Source organism: Coptis chinensis, chromosome 8 (genome assembly GCF_015680905.1).
Source record: "Coptis chinensis isolate HL-2020 chromosome 8, ASM1568090v1, whole genome shotgun sequence".
Taxonomy (NCBI): Eukaryota; Viridiplantae; Streptophyta; class Magnoliopsida; order Ranunculales; family Ranunculaceae; genus Coptis; species Coptis chinensis.
This window is the reverse complement of record NC_141463.1, coordinates 64,181,513-64,188,873: the sequence shown is the minus strand read 5'-3', so window position 1 is coordinate 64,188,873 and position 7,361 is coordinate 64,181,513.

Sequence of the window (7,361 nt, the reverse complement as noted above, 5' to 3'; positions counted from 1 at the left end):
CTGAAAAGTGTGAGATCTATTGTTTAGAGCCTGTGGCGAGGTTCTCAATTTGAGAATATGCATATCTATCAGCATAGTACTCTAATGTCGTTAAAAAGATTCATATTGCAAGCCCCTGATATACGTGATTGGTTTCTTAGAGATAGGGTGACTATGTAGACCATTGGATATAGATATATTCCTACTCCCCCACCCACAAATATGCGAGCTATTGATGTACTAGGGAATTTGATTGAACGGTATCGCGTTGAGAGTGCATGGCCGAGTTTTACTAATTATGTTGATGTGAACTCTACTCTTGATTATGACACTTATTGGCAGAAAGTTTATAAGAAAAGCCTATCTGCGGGTCCACTTTATAGAAGTGCAAACATGGATGTCGCAACTAGTCAGAGTTTTAGACGTGACATCGAATTCCCAAAACCTGCAAGTTCCACAAAAACATCTGGAGTCTATCATGGTTATCATATACCCCCACCTAGTGATCCATATGACCCATTGTCATATCGCATTGCTAGTTCTCAGGGAATGAAAAACACATTTCACTTGGAGCGTTCGGAGCTTGTACCTGACTTACAATAGTTTAATGAGGTATATTTATATTTCATTGTGTTAATTTAAACACACTACGTATATTTAATTTAGATACAATATTAACACAATGCAGGAAACAGTGCGTGCTCGCTTATCAGATGAAATGCAAGTCAGCCATAGGCTTCGAGCTAGTTTAATTGAGCACACTCAATAGTATTATGGCTATTTAGACGAAGAACAAACTCAAAGAGCAAACGCTGAGCATAGGATGGCTGAGATGACAAACGAATTGGCAGCTTTGGTAATTTTATTATATGTTTTACACTTTTACATTTTAAAATATTTTTTTTATATATCAAATTTTAGATTTTAATTGCATTGTGTTAATGTTTCAGAGAATAGCTACCGATATCATGCAGCAAAATAGTGCTCCTAAGATAGGGCAAAATCGGAGAGGGAGTGGCCAGAGCAGTCAGGGCAGTGCTTCATAGTGTTATATTGCACTATTTTGTAATAATTTAGTGATGTTATTGTTGTTGTTGTTGGTCGTTGTTGTTTTTTAGGATTTGAACAGGTTTTTTAGAATCTCAACAGGTTTATGTATATAAATTATGTTGATTAAACAAAAGAGGCTATATCCAATTTTTTTATGCATTAAATTAATTATTATATTGCGTTAATTTAAAGTCAAGACATTTGGGGGCTAGTGAATCTATACATTGCGTTAATTATTACATTGTTTTAATTATTACATCAAGTTTATAATATATACATGTTTTTTGTTATGTAGATAAAGAAATTCTCATGTGAACAATCAAGCCCATGTAAACGTGACTAATAAGCCCATGGGCCTCCAAGCCAAAACTTCATTACATAATAAAAGAAAAATACACCAAAACAAAAGGATCAATTTATACGTTATACGTTGGCATTATTCTCAATGGATCAATTTATATCCGTTGGCATTATTCTTATATGATCAATTTATATCCGTTGGCATTTGTTCCCAACGGATACATTTCTATCCGTTGAACATTTGCCTATATATTCAAGTCATTTTCATTCCTCACTTCAGCTAGATTCTCATTTTCATTCTATAATCTTTCTCGACTTCAATTTCTATCTCAACTTTAACTACCAATATGACCGGATCAAATATTGTCCATATTTCTACACCTAAGATTTGTCAGTGGTGTAAGGAAGTTGGTAATTATGCTACTTCATGTCTATACATTAACATAAAATGCCCAAAACCTAAATGCAACGACATGATGATAGTGGTCATAGCTAGCAATGATGATGGAACATTGGAAGACAAACTTCTAAAGTGTGATGTTGATGATTGTCCCTCAAATGTAAACATCTATCATTTTAAAAAGGTTGACATATCTGTATGTCATTTTTGCAATGAAGCAATAGTTTCTGCCTTAGGTGTGGCTTGTGCGATTAATGCAATCCTTCAATGAGTAGTGGAGAAACAAGTCGTACCTCTTAGAATTTAAGTGTAGGATATGTAATATTTGTACGTTGTTTAATTCCGTAGTGTATTGTCTTTAATTGTTTTATGTTTTTAACTCCGTAGAATTTTATAAGATGTTTTGTGTTTTTATTTCAAATTAAGTTGTAATGTTTTGTAATGTTTTTCATTTCTAGTTGAGTTGATTTGATTTTAATTTCAACTTATAAACAAACACATTTTTTTAAGAAAATATATTTTCATTAAAACAAAATACAATTTTATTTAAAGAAAAACATACACGTAAACAATAAAAACATATTAAAACATAAAACTTAAATAAATTAGTAAGCTAAAACATAATCTAATACCACTCAAGTACATGTCCAAGAACATCCAAACAACGTTCATGAACAAATTCAACTCCTTTAATTTCTAGAAACATACGTTTCGCCGCAGTTTTCCACTCTTCATCACTATTAAAAGCACCAACAATCCTAAGTGCTCGCTGCAAGGTAAAATATTTCTTACAATTTTTGCAAATCCTCTAAAATCGTTCCAATAAGACGTTATTGGTTTTACCTCCACGATTGTCGTTTTATCTGAATATTTCACAAGTTCTATCCCAAATAACTCACCTAGGTCCATAATTTGACAATGCAATATGCTCCATTCCTTCAAGTGCAACCATATGTGCTCGACACAATAATTCATCTTCAGCAGAGATGAATTCCAAATTACGTCTTGGACGAGGATGGTGCTCCATATTTTGTGAATTGGCAAGAAAAAATTAGTGGATTGGTGATCCATTTAATGGAATAAAAAAGATGAAGGAATTGGTGAAAAATAAATGAGATAGTGAAACAATATATATAGGCCACAAGGCCAACGGACCTAAATATATCTGTTCAGGCCCAACGGTAGAAAAGCACAATCGAGCCATTTTCATTTTTTTTTTTAAATAAAAATAAAAAAATTCTGGACGGCAAAACTTGTCCCGTGCGGCTCATTTATATTCTTCTCACGAATTTGGTTTGGAATTTGACAATTGTTATAATACAAATCGTGTTTTGGCATTGCGTTAGGGGTCGAAATTGCCAAAATCATTTACATCTGTCACATTAGAAATGGGATATAACAGCGCGTTGATGATGCTCTCAATAGTATATGGTAAACAATATATATTTACTATGATGCCACTTTTTCACCACAATATACCATTACTTCTAGTAATGGCTTGTGTGTGTATCATTTTTTCTCCTATCAATAAAATTCAATTATGAAAAATAAATAAATAGGAACGCTTCTAATTGTCAAACTATTCTAAAAAGTACTAGATTCACAAAAATAAACCCATGTTTAATTAAAAGGTAAAGCCCAAGTATAGTTAATTACTTTCAGCCGATGTCACATGTCATAATGTAGGACATAAAAATTATTGGATTCTCCCATTTGCCTCACATAACAAGTTTTCGAAAATAATTTAATTAATACATAATATTATTTGAAAATGACTTTTTATGATTTCACATAAAGCAGACATGGCAGCAATCGCAAATTTTAAAATTGCATCCAAACCAACTGTGACCATTAATTTGTCCATTATAATATATTTATCAAACAATTCACTAATGTGAGTCAATGCAGTATTGTGTCAATTATGCACTTGTGCAACATATTTCATTCCATGCAGCGCGTCACTAGCAACTTGTTAAATATGATCCATAAGTGAGAAATTAGGCTAATAATTCATTGTTAATTAGCACAATGGCTCGCACATGGTTTACCTGAAGGAATTCTCGAGTTGCAAAAGTTAATACCTACAACCCAATTTACTACAAACCTTAATGGAGCAAAGTAGGTGATGTTGAGTTTACAGAATTTAAACAAAACAAATACTTTAACGGCTGTATAGGTACCTTGGTCCATAAAGTGAAACAGTTCAACTTTAAAACATGCATGTTTGCCAATAAAAATACATCAACACTAAATGATATTAGATTACTAACCGTCGTCTAAATATTTGATTCCCAAAACATGGTTTATCAGCACTCTACCAATGTACTTGATAGTAAAAATAGACTACTTGGATGATCCTGAGGTGTCGGTGAATGTTGAAGAGGTGTTTGACGTCTCACTCTGGTGTTCAACTGAATTAGGTGACCATGACCTTGTGGCCATACTTATCCGTGAGGGATTGGGGTTTGATGTCAAGAATCTATTTGTCTGGTCGAAGGACTTGAAGCAAAGCAACATAAGCTGGACCAAATATCATTTTGAGAAGAAAAACCTCATGGATAGGAAAAAAATATTGCACTCACTATATAAATTCTAAAATCCAAGCCAAGTGAATTTGCATAGGGCATGATTTATGACGTTATGATATTGAGTCTAAATCATGAGTTCGGATAGATATTTGCAAGCAATTACCAATAAATAATATATTGGTAAATATGCAAACATAGGATAAATTTGCAAACATCTATCCGAACTCATGATTTAGACTAAATATCATAACATCATAAATCATACCACACACACACACACACACACACACACACACACACACACACACACATATAGTCCTTATCTAAAAAGTAACTACTTAAGTTAACTTAAAATAAATACGTAGGTAAAACTTCACCTAGAAAATGAATTCAACCCTAATGTTTTGTGGATATGATATACCCACTATATATAAATATCATCTCCATAAAATTTCAGCTCATTTGGAAACCTCCAACACTGGCAAAACATTATTGCAAAAACTCGACATTTCTAGACCGTTAGATTTATTTTTAAAGATGACAACAAATTTTTTCTATGTTAGAGGTTTTCAAATAAGCCAAAATTTTGTAGAGATGGTATTTATGGTGAGTGCTTCATAACCACAAAAAAATTGGAGTTGAATTAATTTTCTAGGTAAAGTTTTACCTACGTACTTATTTTAAATTAACTGAAGTAGCTACTATATATATATATATATATATATATATATATATATATATATATATATATATATATATATATATATATATATATATATAGGGCTTGGGTTTGGGCTTGGCTGGACTAGTTATGATGATTATAGTCTTTGTCTATCATGTCTGATGAAGGAACCAACACGAACAATAAAGACTAGATACGACCAGAGTCAAGACACATATCATTATTGGATGAATATGTAGTGGGACGAGAATAAGGAAATGTACTTCTCACATGCCCACGATCTGGCTGTTGATGTCTTTGGGACAACAATATATACCTGAGTCTGTTACGAGGGTGTTCCTTGGGCCTGATTTATAGGAGATTCTTAAGGAACAGATAACTGAGGCACACAAGCATGTTGAAACCTTTGTCTGGTGTGGGAATGACTATCTCAATTTCATTGCGTTGCTTAAACACTGTGAGGATGAGCATTAGATTTTGGGTAGTCCTAGATTTTTGTTTCGATAATTTTGTAATCTGGTAACTAGATATTTTTCATTTTTTGTAAGCTTTGTGTCGTGTTTGTGTATTCCATTTGTGGTTCATTTGATTTGCTTTCTTGGATGAATTTAGCATTGAATTGGGCACATAACAAACAATTAATTGTCTTTTAGTTAGGGCAGGGAATTGGGTCGGGTTGAACCTGAACCCAAAAAGGTCGAGCTCGGGTTGATTTTCATGTCTGTTTTTTAATTCAGGCCAGGTTCAAATTTGGGTTTGTCGGGGGTCGGGTTCGGATTTGGGTATGTTGGGTTCGGGGTCCGAATTTGAGTTTCAGGTTCAAGTTTGGACATATCCAACCCGACCCCATCAATCAATCAATCTTTTAGTACACTATATTTCTCTATCTCCTTTCACTCTCCAAAGTCTCGCTCATTATACTTTTTTTATTTACAAAAACTCCATCAATCAATCACATAACCAATCCATGAATCCATTTGTAAATGTTTGGGTAAGACTTTACTCAAACACACTAATGAATCTGCAAGTGATCGGAGTATGTCGTGAGAAAAATGAAACAGCTAGTGCTTTAATTAAAAAACGTAGTTATATTGCAAGTGAAGAGTGATATTTATAGATGTATAAAATAAGTCTTTAGAGCACAATGACTCTCACTGTATAAGACTATACAATTGAACATTTTACCGGCTCAGGTGGCTAACTGAACCTGTGAGCCATCTAGCTGTCAAACTAAACACGTGAGACATCTAGGTGGCCTAGACTGGCCCTTAAAGTTGTGACTCGAAGCAAGGACCATGATTAGTTAATTAAGCAAGGACCATGATTGGTTAATTAGACTTGTGACCAAGGTTAATTAATGATCAAAGACTTATGGTCAATACTAAGTCTCTAATGAAATCATTAGCTAGGGTACAAATGTGTAGGTACATACAATAAATATGATCTCTCCACTACCAAATTGAGGATCCTTATTTAATTTAAGATGATATTTCCATGGTATTTTTTTTTAGAAAAAAACAATTAAGGAAATTGTTATTTGACCAATTTTTATGTAAAAAAAAACCATGGATGTGTGGGCTCAAGATTTTTTCCTTTTGAACTTGGGAGGGGTAGGGTGTTCTTCGCATTGGCGTGGTTTCCAACTTGAAATGTAGTGAATCCATGGGTATTGTTTATCAACAAAAAAACACCAATAATGAAAAAGATAAAATCAGAAAACTCCTCACCTTGTACCCAATTCCCATATCTTAACCTCTATATATAGGGCGACTTTGAGTTTTGGGTGGCCTTAGGCGAGCTCCTAAAAATGGGCCCTTGTCTCCCAAAAAAAAACAAAACACGTCATTTTTTTATATTTGTAATCTCTGCACTTCTGATCAATATTATTTCAATTCCCCATATCAAATAAGTTTATCGAACCATATTCTTTATTCTCATTCAAAGCTTGATCGATTTCTTCGTTCAGAAAATCATCACGTTCAACTTCATTTTCAATACCAATTCTCTCTTCAATTTCAGCATCAACTCTCTTTTCATTTTCAACGTCATCCCTCTCTATATTTTCAGCATCAACCTACTCTTCGTGTTCAACATTTACTTCCATTTAAGTTTTAGTATTTACTCTCTCATCATGTTCAACATTCATTGTATCATCAAGTTTTCCAGGCACAATATCTTCACTTTCGTTATTGACCAAATTTTCATTTGAACTTTCTGATTGTCTATTGCTATAAAAAAACTTTCGAATGCTTCTAACCTGAGATTGAGTGAGTTGGTCTAGTCTTTGCTTATTTTTTCTCTTATTACTATCAAAGAGATACGTTATAGTATTATTTAGGACGATAACCAATCAACTAAGAGTCTAAGAATGTTCTGCAAAAAGAAATAATAGATTTTTTTCAGTTATCACTCACAGTCTCAC